Source organism: Bidens hawaiensis, unplaced genomic scaffold, assembly GCF_021521415.1.
Source record: "Bidens hawaiensis isolate Kalapana, Puna unplaced genomic scaffold, B.hawaiensis_p1.1 tig00003698_1, whole genome shotgun sequence".
Taxonomy (NCBI): Eukaryota; Viridiplantae; Streptophyta; class Magnoliopsida; order Asterales; family Asteraceae; genus Bidens; species Bidens hawaiensis.
Genome location: NW_027491212.1, coordinates 1,052,111 through 1,065,585, shown reverse-complemented (window position 1 = coordinate 1,065,585; position 13,475 = coordinate 1,052,111). Strand labels below are relative to the sequence as shown.

The 13,475-nt window shown below is 43.1% G+C and overlaps 1 pseudogene; it reads left to right on the top strand.

Moving 5' to 3' along the window:
* Window positions 1–580: 580 nt before the first annotated feature.
* LOC143624189 (E3 ubiquitin-protein ligase RDUF2 pseudogene) lies at window positions 581–1,402 on the top strand (annotated as a pseudogene).
* The last annotated feature ends 12,073 nt before the right edge of the window (window positions 1,403–13,475 follow it).

The following is a 13,475-nucleotide window of genomic DNA, read 5'->3' as shown; positions in this document are numbered from 1 at the left end:
CAACTAATTATATAATCCATTTCTTTCTTTTTTTAACAATCTTCGGTGTATGTTTTTATAGTTTGGCATTACTTAAAATGGTTAACCGAAAGCCTGTAAGTTTTACGAAGCAAGTCTGAAGTAATTGAGTTTTTTACCAAAATGGGGGAGAGGAGAAAAATATTTACCAATATGGGTGATTTGAAAACTATTTATCAAAAGACAGAATTACAAATTTTGTCCTTTAAAATAAGACGATTTACGGTTCGTGTCATTTTCTAAGTTTCCTTGCAGGCGGTGTCTTTAAACTTTTTTTTCCTACAAGTTTTGTCCTTTACGCTAACTGGGTTAGAAAAAGTCAGTTAAATCCCATCACGTGAGGCGCATGTGAGGGCATATTGGTCTTTTTGCCTACCCTGCAACTTCTTCTTCTTCTTCATTTTGATCACCACCGCCACCACAGCTCCAGCTCCGACCATGGGTATCGAATGCGAACTTCCGATATACTTTTTCAAAACAAGTATAATTTCTCAAATACTTGTTTTCCGGCAAGCTTAAACACCATACCACTTAACCAGATCAGTCAACTCACATCTCAATCCACGTGTCAACTTTTTTAAAAAACAAAATGTCAAGAACAACCACCACCACGACGTCGTATTGGTGCTACAGATGCACACGCTTTGTTAGACTCCCAGCAAACGACACCGTTTTGTGTCCATGCTGTGACACTGGATTCGTTGAAGCCGTTGAATCCAACGAGCCTCCACCGTTATCCACTACTCGCTGGCGTGTACCTTCAACGACGTCGTTTCTAAACAATAATAATAATAATAATAACTGTTCAGATCTAACGTCTCGCCGTGGCCGTCGCCGGAACAACGGCGACCGGTCACCGTTTAATCCGGTAATCGTCCTACGTGGCGGCGGCGTTGACAGAGGATTCGAGCTGTATTACGACGACGGAGCAGGCTCCGGTCTACAGCCGTTACCGGCAACGATGTCAGAGTTTCTAATGGGATCAGGTTTCGATAGATTACTCGATCAGTTATCTCAAATCGAATTAAACGGATTAAGCTGGTCCGTACATCCACCAACATCAAAAGCAGCAATCGAATCGTTACCGTTAATTAAAATCTCAGATCTACACGTGGCAACGGAGTCTCACTGTGCTGTTTGTAAGGAAGCTTTTGTTATTAGATCTGAAGCGCGTGAGATGCCGTGTAAGCATATATACCATTCCGATTGTATTATTTCGTGGCTTAATATTCGGAACTCGTGCCCGGTTTGCCGGCACGAACTTGCTCCGGATTCATTAGATCCGAATTCAATAGATCCGGATCCGAATAATCGAGAACGAGATGAACGAAACGACGACGAATCGGTAGCTGTAGGATTCATGGTTAAGTGGTCTGCGTCATAGGAGTGGTCGGAGCTGGAGCTGTGGTGGCGGTGGTGATGGTGTTTGAGGATATCCATGGGCGGAGTGGTTGTGGTATGGTGATGGTGGTGGCGTAGAGCGAGAAATAAGAGAGAAAGGAGGGGAAGGTAAAGATCTGCAAAATGAAGAAGAAGAAGAAGAAGAAGTTGCAGGGTAGGCAAAAAGACCAATATGCCCTTACATGCGCCTCACGTGATGGGATTTAACTGACTTTTTCTAACCCAGTTAGCGTAAAGAACAAAACTTGTAGGAAAAAAAAGTTTAAAGTACACCGCCTGCAAGAAAACTTAGAAAATGACACGAACCGTAATTCGTCTTATTTTAAAGGACAAAATTTGTAATTCTGTCTTATCAAAATAGGTTTTCCTTAATATACTAAATTTACCTTTTCTCACACTCATTCTTATTAAATAAATTAATTCTATTAAAAACTTATATATAAAAAAACATATATAAATGAGTTTGAAAAGTGTTAAAAAACGTGGGTTAAAATAAAATTAAACTTTTATTTTTTGTTTATCATTTCGATTAAGATATATTCCTGTAAAATATTTCTTATATTCCTATTTTTATTTATTTATTTATTTATTTATTATCAAATGATTTATATTTCATTTTGTTGACTTATGTTCTTATAAACTGTTTCTTATATTTATATTTTTATTTATTTATTATCAAATGAGTTTTTAAAAAAATGAGTTTGGAGTTGTTTTATGGTCTAGACCGATGTTTCAATTTTTTATGTTTTATTTTTTTGCTTTTGAAATTTCATTTTCATCTTTTTCTATAAGTAACATACGTTAAAAAATAACTTACATCTCCATTTAAATTTTGTTGAATGAAAAAATGTATTCAAACTAGAGCATTTTTTTATATCATAAGCTATACACAAGTGTCAGTAATTTATTTGTACGATGACAAATTGAACCAAACAGATTCCGAGTAAACATCGATACCAATATCGTTATTATGTCCAAATTAGTTATTAAAGACTCCTGTGTAAAATAACTTAAAGAAAACCATAAAAATAACAATAATAAAGAAATTAAAAGCAAAGAGAATAAAAAATAGTTTTTCTTATAAATCGATTTTCATAAAACAAAACGTAAATGTTGGAAACGGATTCCAGAAACTTTTTTTTTTTTTGAATAGTTTAATGGAAAAAAAAGATGTATTTTATTTATTTAAATTATTTTTTATCTATGATTTTGATATATAAGTTTTTAATAGAAATTAATTTATTTAATAAGATTGAGTGTGAGAAAAGGTAAATTTATTAATAAAAAACCTATTTTGGTAAATAGTTTTCAAATCACCTATATTGGTAAATACTTTTCCCTCTCCCCATTTTGGTAAAAAACTCGAAGTAATTTTGATGTGCAGATGAAACATAAAGAAAAGTTTAAAATAGATGCATGGAGAAGTGTGTATTACAGTGACAAGACAGTTGTGTGGGCAGATGGCATGGCCGGACGATTAAGGGGGTGTTTGTTTTTTCTTCAAACATCTTCAAGGGAGCTAATGTCTGCAGGCGCGCAGACATTACCCTTGAAGACTGTTTGTTTTTTTTCTTAAAACAGATCTGAAGTTATCTTCTTTCATCTTAAAAGAAAAGCAAGGAAATCTTGCTTAAAACATCTTCACAAAAAAACCCTACTCTTCTCCCTTTGCAGCCACCCTCTCATCCACTGCTCCTACCACCGTCCGCCAACACCACCACCCACCGTACGCCGCCACCACCACCACCCCCGTACCCCGCCGCCACCGTCCACCACCATCCACCGCCACCACCACCGTCCACCACCCACCATCCATCACCACCACCGTCCACCACCCACCATCCATCACCACCACCGTCCGCCACCACCACCACCATCCATCACCGCCACCACCACCATCCATCACCCACCACCACCACCATCCATCACCGCCACCACCACCACCATCCATCACCGCCACCACCACCGTCCACCACCCACCATCCATCACCACCACCGTCCACCACCCACCATCCATCACCACCACCGTCCGCCACCACCACCACCATCCATCACCACCACCGTCCACCACCCACCATCCATCACCACCACCATCCATCACCACCACCACCATCCATCACCGCCACCACCACCATCCATCACCCACCACCACCACCATCCATCACCACCACCGTCCACCACCAACCAAAACCATCCATCACCACCACCCATTGTCCACCACCACCATCCACCGCCACTACCCACCGTCCGCCGCCACTACCACCATCCACCACCACCACCTTCCACCACCCACCAAAACCAAATCGGCATGGCAAGCAAAGACTAAAAACTAGATGTAACTTGAATAAATGACTTCTATCTTGTGAGATAAGTTTGACAGTTATGCAGACAGTATCAGCTTATAAAAACAAACAGTCTTATATTTTCAGCTTGCAGATCTTCAGACCACATCTTCAGTTGCAGACATGAAAACAGATGAAATCAGCTTGCAGACAGTTTATGTCTGCAAAAACAAACAGCACCTAAAGCGAGTAACCATCAGACCTTAAATCCTCATCCCCACTTCATCAAACTCATTTTCATATACATATTTTTTAATATATAAATATTTTTTTATATGTTCACAAAACTTGGTATCTTTTAGTAAAGAAAAAAGAGCTTAAATCATCTGAATATTAAGAAAATAGATAAAATCCCTCATTAAACAAACTAATAACATACGTAACTTTTTGACATACTCCTGCTTTTTTTTTTAAAATTAGTTTTATTTTTCTTGAACAACGAACCCAGGCTAAACCCTGAAATAATCTAAGGGTGGTTTGATGTGGTGTGACCGAGTCCACCGGCTTCGCCCAGGCTTAAACCCGAGGATACGTCGCTAGTGCGATTTGGAAAATTAAAAAAAGTGAGACAATTAGTTAGAAAAGGGAAATATTAAGAACTATACAACTTAACTTTTGGTATTGATGCATCGATCTCATTGCAATTAATAAATAACAAAAAAAGAAAAAAAAATAATAATAATAAATTTAAAGGACAGACCTGTAATAATGAGAGCTGACAAATTAACTAAACATGATGTAGTTTCTACATTCTAGCACTAAATCTAGATTGAGCCGTCCCAGCCAATATCACCACCGTCATCACCGCCGCCGGAGCAGCAACAACCACCACGCCATCACCATGAACCACCTGACACAGCAGCCATGTGCTTCCTCCATTTTCTTCTTGTAAGCTGGTGACACAAGCAGTTTTCTATGTACATTTTGAATGAATTTGTGTAGGTCAAGACTTGATTAGTATAGAATAATGCCGATAAGATCAAGGAGGAGGATCCGAAGTTCAAAAAACAAGAGAAAACAAGAGGGGGGCTTCTTGTCTTATCTTGGGAAACCCTACTCATGAAATAAAAGTGTTCCCTACAAATAAACTAAATAATCGCAGGCCACGTTCAAGGATACGATATATAATAAACTAGCTTTTGTGTTTTAATTTCATTTATTACAATAAAGTTAATAATATATTTATGATTTGATGATAAAATGGTTTCACAATAAATGAGATTCTATAACTTGGTTTAACAATTATCTGGATTTGATGAGACACATAACCTGCTTAATTTTTTCTATTAAGTTGTTTCTTAATTATAAATAATATCTTTTTTTAAAAAAAATCATATACTGTTTTTTAATATATCCTTGTTTTATAGTATTTTTATATCAAATATTTAGTGAGATTAATTTTTAATTTAATGAGATTTAATAACCCGTTTAAGGTAAATCTGGGTTTAGTGAGACACATGTCCGTGAATTCGGGTCAAATGCATGAAAAGACTCAATTTGCAAATAAAGCAATCCGGTGGTTTGAGAGAATGTATGGAGCAACTAAAAAGCGTTTTAAAGTTTCATTTATATATATTTAAAATGAATATACAAAAATTACCAAAAATGTCCAATGATACATAAAAGATTAGCATGACCCTTGCGTAAGAATAATGTGTAAATGGCGGACCCTTATTTTTTGCCAATCGAGTCCCAGTTTTTTCGGTTTACAAAATATTTGGGTCGGTCGTTATTCGGGCCGGGTTGATGCGAGGAACATAATAAAACAGAGACATATGGTGCCATTGAAAACGAGTAAGCAGAAAGAATCTAGATTAGAAACTAGATAAAACATATACTTTTAATTCATTTTTTATTCATACCCGGAAAACATAAGCGAAAGCTATATATATATATATATAGTCTTACATACATGACCAAAACATGAAAAACTAACTCTAACACAGATAAATGATTAGTTATGATATATATATAAACAAGATAGATAATAAAAGAATATGCAAAACCATATATGCTGCATGGTGGTAATGACTACATGAGATAAACTAACGAAAAGCACAAATACCTTCACTAAATAACTAATAGTGACTATGATATAAAAAAAATAAATAAAACAATAAAAATATAGCATTGTGCGGCTTGAACCTGCAACCTCTCAAAAGTAAATCAAGGGACTTTCCACTAAACCAATTCAGCACTAATAATATGGGTACCTAGTATTAATTTTTATAGGGTCCTTACAAAATTTAATATACCATCTCTAAGTAATTCCTAAAAAATATTGATGTCCCGGGACCCCGATCGAACCTATGTGGGCCCGCTCCAGCATACACAAATCAAGAAATAGTTTTCAAATATATATAAACATGAAATTTTAACATTCATAAGAATAGTGAAGAAACGTGGATCGACTCACTGGTAGACGATCTACTTTCCTCGGGTGTGATTATGCTATTTCACCGATGGTTCTCTTGGATCTGGACTCTTCCACCTACAAAATGAACAGCACCGTAAACTTACCCCTCAGAAAGGGACAGAGGGGTCCTCTTTGGGGTAACCCTCCGGTGTGAGAATAAGAGTTTGTAGGAGAAGATAATAATATGAGAGTAAGGAAATTGGAGTGTATTGCTTAATATAGCTGAATACTCTGTAATTGTCTCCTCTTCTTGTGGAGTTGATGTGGTATTTATAGTGCTAGGGTTTCCAATGATTGGGCTCAGACCCAATTAGGGCCTTGTTGGCCTCCTCCAATTACTTTGCGCCACGTGTCCTTGGGACACCTGGTACTTTTTCATTGGTTATAATCACGTGGTAGCACATGGGTTTTGCTGAGTTGTCCACCTTTCATTGGCAGCTGTCAACATCAGCATATTCTTATTCCTTAAAAAGATACCTTCTGGAAGGTTGTCTGACGTGCACAATCAAGGTTGCCCTAAACCTGATTTGGATAAGGACGAGGTTGATTATGTGTGATATGCGCCTATCCTGAGGATGCGCGAGGTCTTCTCTTTATTCTCACGCGCAGATGTTTCATGCGCAGATGTGATATGCACGAGCATGTGATATGCGCCACGCGCGGATGCGCCACGCGCATATGTGATATGCGTGAGCATATGTGGTGCGTGAGCATATGTGATGCCTGAGCATCTGTGATGCCTGAGCATGTGATGCCTGAGCATGTGATGCATGAGCATATGTGATATGCGTGAGCATATGTGATATACGCCATGCGCATAGGTTTTGGCTTTGTGCCTTCATAATGTCTTGATTTCAAGCCTCTTGTCTATATCTTGTGGGTTGACCCGCCTCGCTCGGTGTTGAGGCGGGTACATACCTCTTCAAGCCCCCCCAGTCTAATGTGTGTCTTGTCTCGCGCGAGCGAAGTAAGATAGATATTAGACTTAATAGTTTGCTCTTTTAGTAGGGGTTTGTCTTTTTCTTCTTATTATTCATCGTTGCGCGAAATTCTATCCTTTTGGTTGAAAACGAATCGTCCTTGTACGTGGTTGGTTGTTGCTGACATGCGTCAGTGATGGAGACGTGTCAGACCTTTCGTGTGCTCGAGGTGCTACAGTTGCCTTTCGTGTCCCTTCACATAGTGTCAGGGACACGTGTCGCGCTCGCGTTGGTCCGTTCCTGCGAGTGGTGGCGCGTGAACTCTGGCAGCACCTGTATAGTTTCTTTTCGTGTCCCCTCACACAGTGTCAGGGACACGTGTCGCGCTCGCGTTGGCTTACACCTGCTAGTGGGGGCGCGTGAAGTCCGATCAGCACCAATTTTTCTCTCTCCTGGGCCTATAAAAGCCAGCCCTTAGAGTTTTATTCTTCATCTTCTTTGCTGTTTTATTCAAAGCTTTCCTTTCTTTCATTCTATTCCGATTACCTGTCTTCTGCTTCCAGATCTCTGTTCTTCAGAAGCATCCTTTGTCCGATTTTAAAGTTGTATGTCTGATAGCTCAGACAACACAATCTCCCCTATCCATCGCCGTGTGAAATCGTTAGTAATGTCTACATTGAAGAAGACCGGCAAGGGGAAGAGGGCTGCTGAGGCCTCATCGGAGGAGGTAGGGAAGACCAAGGCCGTAAAGAAGTGGGATGAGATCCCCTGTAAGCTGAGGCAGTCCGATTTTGACAGCCTTATCGATACTCAGGGTTTTCTCCCTGAGTATGGCTGCATGTTGCCGGCGGCCGGGCAAACTGCGGCGGACCCGCCTACCGGCTATATTTCCCTTTATTGCCATTTTTTCACCCACTGCAACCTTCGTCTCCCGATGACAAGGTTTGTGGGTGCGCTGCTTAGGTTTTATGGGATTCATATATCCCAAGTCCATCCGTTTGGACTCGTGCGCATGACTCACTTTGAGTTCATGTGCAAATCTCAGCGCGAGGAGCCCACCCCTCGGCGCTTTCAGTTTTTTTATAAGCCCAAGATCCAAGATTCTTGGTTCTCATTCATTCCTCGCAGTCAGAAGGTCAAGTGCTGCACTGTTTCATTAAAAAGCCTTCAAGACTGGTCCGAGAGATTTTTCTATATCAGGGCTGGTGTGATCCCCATCCGCATGACCATGCGCGCGATCTCTTCTGCGCCTACGGATGTGGGTGTCTTCAAGAACCCAACTGGCGCCTGGGTAAAAAAGTTGACTGCCGAACCCTCCCCCGCCAAGAAAATTTGTGAGGAGGCGCTGGTGGGGGTTGGTATGAGCAGGAGGTGGGCCGACAGCGCGACTGAGCCCGTTATCCAAGTTGACGGCTTGTGTAAGTTAATCTCATTGCCTTACTTCTGCGCGAATATAATTCGTTTTGCTGATATCATTTGACTTGTTTTGTGCAGTCAGCAAGGAGTATGTCCACGCCGCCTATGATGAGCATATGGAGGGTGGCTCCGTCGCGCTGGGCGCTGGGGAGGTTGGCTTCCCCGATTGCTTTGATGACATGTTCATCCCTGTTGATCTGGGATTTCTCTTTGACAGCGATGCGCCTGGTAAGCCTTTGTACTTATGCTTATGCCTTTATAATACCAGATTTGGCTAACCTTTCTGTTGCGTGTATTGTAGACGCGCTTGAGAACTACGAGCTGGAGCTCGCGGAAGAGGAGGAGGAGGAGGAGGAGGCGCCCCAACTAAAGCGTAAAGCTAAGGGGAAAACTGGCGCAGGGGCCAGTAAGAAACAGAAGAAAGATGATGCCCCTGTTGTTCAGGATCCTCCTACTCAGGCGAAGGGACTTGAGAAAACCCAGGTGTTTACCACCAAGTTTTCCTTGTCTTCCCTGCCTCAAAAAGTGGGCAGACCTCCTGTCCACACGAGGTATGGTGCCACTACTTCCTCCCTTCGCGCGGCGGAAAAGGGAAGCGGCGTTGCGCCTGCCGTTTCCTCTTCGACAGGTATACTTTGCTTATCCTTTATGGTTCTATGTGCGTGATTCTGATAGATTTACTAATGAATCTTTGCTTACTCAAATGTTTGTAGAGCCGGCGACCTTGGTGGATCAATCTCAGGCGCAACAAGGTGCCGAGCCTGCGCCGGAGGTCGCTTCGAAGTCCCCTGTTTTACCCTCGAAAAAGGGGAGAATGGACTTCATGGCGATGTTTGCCTCGCGAACGGAGTTGCGCCAAGGTATGTATTGCGCTTTTATTTTCTGACTTTTTTCTTTTAGATCAAGTCATGAACCATTTCTTTTTGTTGATTTTTTCATAGGAGTCATTGCTGGCGTACAAGCTGCTGGAGGCACTGCTGGCGCCGGTGCCAGCGCCGTTGGTTCTGCTCCTGCTCCGGCAAGCACTGAATCTCCCCTCATCGGGATTACTAAGGAGCAGGAGGCCGTTTTACGCGCCGACCTGGCGGCGTCGAGACCTCCCTCACCTCCTCCTGCGCACAGCCCTCCTCGCGCGACTGATTTTGGTTCTAGGTCGCAGGAGAAAAGGCCTGTTTCAGAGGAGGATGAGGAGTTTGAAGTTGAAGACTCCGACGGCGGCGGCGCCAGCCCTGCAGCGCCACGAGATTTTCCGGCGCAGTCTTCACGTGGGGCTGGCGCTGACTTTTCTGCTTCATCCCCGCAGGTATAGGTTCGTTTTTGCTCCGCTGCGCGGACTTCCATATTAGTGTTTTGATGACTTAGATCATTACTTTGTGTTTGCAGGAAGCCGATCACATTTACCGCCCGAGATGGAACATTACTGAGGACAGCTCATTTCAGTCCATGGGTGTGTGTGAGGACTTCTGGGCTCATTCTGTGCCTCCAGCTGAAAGGAGGTTTCAGGAGGGCCGCGCTCGCGATGACTTGCTCAACGATCATCTGTTTGCTGGGTCGGCTTTCTTTGCTGCCTCCCAAGAGCTTCGCTATGATTACGTAAAGGTACGTGATGCTCTTGCGGAAGCCAAGCAAGAGGCTAAAGTGTCTGCTTGGCATCTTTCTGATGCTCGAGAGAGAGCTGAGAAGCTCCAAGCAGAGCTCAGTGAGAACAGAGCAAGTGCCAACACCGCCTTCGTGAAGCGCGGGCATGAGCTACAAGCTGCGCGGGAGAAGCTACAGGCGGCCGAGGCGGACGCGGCCAAGTACGCGCGTAGAGTGCGCGACTTGGAGCTTGATGCGGAGGCGCGTGACCAAGCTCTCGTCCAGTCTATAACTGACAAATCATCACTGGAGAGTGAGGTTGCGCGCCTGAAGAAGGAGCTGGTGGCCGCGCAGGCCGAGAAAGATGAAGCCTTGGCGACGGCAGCGTCTAGCCAGGAAGCACTCGATCTTGCGCGAGCGGAAAAGGAAGAAGCCCTGGCGGCAGCAGCGTCCGACAAAGAGGAGCTGAAACAGATTAAGGAAACTGTTGAGTTGTTAAACTCTCAGATTCCTGCTCTTGAGACGTCTGTTGCTTCCCTCGCGCAGGATCGCCAATGGCTAATCTCACAGGGTATGACTCGTTGCGCTTACGCGATGAAATACTCAGACGAGTTTCAGGCCCTTGTGATGGATTGCAACGCTGCCGCGCGCTTGGTGGGTCGAGCTGAAGGGTTTAAGGATGGCTATGAATATGGCATGTTGAAGAAGAACCCATCCGACTACCCTTATCAGAGCGACGTTGGCTGCGCGGACATGGCCGCGATGGGGGAGAAGTATTTGAATACTCCCATTCCCATCCTTGCGCATGTATTTTAACCTTAATGAGATTACCTTGACTTATTTTCCAAGTCTTTTTGTACTCATATTTTTCCTTATGATTTGCAGATATCCGCGCTTGCTGACCAGCCCGATCTCAGCGCGCTAAAGAAATTACTTGACGAGTGCGAAGGGGCTGGTGGCAGCGATGATGGCGCGGGGAATGCTGCCCCTGCTAGCGGCTCTGGCGTGGCCAAAGGATCCGCTCCTGACACTGTTGTGATAGAAGACTCCATTCAGGACGAACAACTTGACTATGGTCAGTTTGGAGATGACGAGGAGCGGGCTGCGCCAGATGCTGAGGGCGGTGATGAGGACTATGAAGAGGCTGACGTCGACGTGGAGACTTGAGAAGCCCTTCATGTTTTTTATTTTTATTTGTAGTTTGTATCTCATCATCTTGTAAACTTGTAAATTTCAATGCTTTGGAATGAAATTTTGTTTTTCCCTTCTTCGCATCTTGCGCATTCCCCATTCATCTCTTTATATTGCATGTTTGCTTGTTGAATATAAGATATGCTTGCACGTTGAAATAAGAACAAGGTTGTAAGGAAATTATTATACTTAATCATTGTCATATTGTAAGTGATTTTGCCATATCTTGATTATGTTGACACGTGCCTTGGCGTTTTCATTATTCCTCTTTTGCGCGACGTTATCTCGCATTTATTATATGGAATTATGAGTTTTTTAGCCTTTACGTGTCAGTATGTGTTACTCAGATATCCATTACATTTCATGCGCTACCTCGACCTGAGACCTTAACAACTATGTTTTGGCATTTGCTTTGCCTTAGTTGTGCTTAGGTATTTTTATGGTCAGGCTGCGCAGTATGTAGGATGGATGTTGAGTGATTTGAGCTAAGGCTCACATTATTGGGCTAAGACCCTGAGCTAAGGCTCATATTATTGGGCTATGGCCCTGACGTTTTAGAGTTAAGACTCGTTAACTTGTTTGAGCTTGAAGCTCGCGCATGTATGTTTTACTTCGTTTTATTTCGTTTTGATGTCAATACAATGTTGTCATATTGCTCAAAATTAATAAAGGGAAGTGTGAAACATGTATGCAAAATGTAATAGAATCCACATTAAGAGAAGATAGCGCGTATCATTATTCATAATGGCTTAAAAAGCCTTGATTACAAACTTGACAATTTTTACATGAAACATTTTCTAAGCTGTGCCGCGTTCCATGCGCGCGGGATCTTCTTTCCATTCAAATCTTTCAAAGCGTATGCGCCTTTTCCCAATTCTTCCGAGACTTGATAAGGTCCCTCCCAATTGGAGGACATCTTTCCCGGGGGTATCGCGCGGCTAGCTTCATTGTTTCGAAGGACAAAATCATTCTTCTTGAAGTGGCATTCTTTCACGCGCTGATTGTAATATTTTTCCAGTTTTTTCTTGTACTTGGCTTCACTGATGATAGCCGCCTCTCTGCGCCCTTCAAGTAAGTTGAGATCCAACCTCCTTTCGCGCTCGTTATCAATCTTGTTCATCATGAGCACTCTATGGGATGGGCATCCAATTTCTGCTGGAATCATAGCCTCCGTTCCATAGGTTAGGCTAAACGGGGATTCGCCATTGCTGGTTTTGCTTAATGTCCTGTGTGCCCACAGGACATTAGGTAGCTCTTCGACCCAAGAATGGGATTCTCCCTCCAACCTTTTCTTCAGCCCATTTAACAAGCTTTGATTCGCGCGCTCCACTTGGCCATTCCCCTGAGGGTGGTATACCGAAGTGAAGATTTGGTTGATGCGCAATTCCTTGAGCCAGTTGGATATCTTCCTGTCAGTGAATTGTTTGCCATTATCGCTCACAATTTCCATGGGCAAGCCAAAACGACATATGATGTGGCTCCAGATAAACTGCTTCATCGCTTCGGCTGTGATTTTTGCTAGTGGCTTGGCTTCAACCCATTTTGTAAAATAGTCTACTGCCACTACCAAAAATTTTACTCGCCCTTGCGCTTGCGGTAGGGGACCCACAATATCGATTGCCCATTTGTGGAAAGGCCATGCGGAGGTCACCGGAATCAAGTTGTTCTTTGGCCGCATGGTGTTTGGCGCATAGCTCTGACACGCTTTGCATTTTTGGATCTCTTTTAAAGCGTCCAAGTATATGCCTGGCCAATAGTAACCTGCGCTCATTGCCTTGGCAACCACCATGCGCGGGCCAGCATGTATTCCACAGATTCCTTCGTGTATCTCTCTGATCACATAGCTTGCTTCCTCAGCATCTAGGCATTTCATGAGCGGTCCAAGATAAGAGCGTCGATATAGTGTACCATCAAGCAGTTCATAGTTCTGCGACTTGTGTCTTATCCTCCTCGCCTGTGCGCGATCGTCCGGTACTTTTCCCTCCTTCAAGAATTCCATTACTGGAGTTATCCATGATGAAGGGGTTGTATGAGTTACAAGGACAGACTTCGCTCCCACCGACGGGTTGCTCATTACTTCTACCCTGACATCTTTGCCAAAGTGATCGAAGCTGGTTGATGCCATCTTGCTCAGCGCGTCAGCAGATTTGTTTTCACTGCGCGGAATATGAATGATTCTGAAGCAGTCAAATT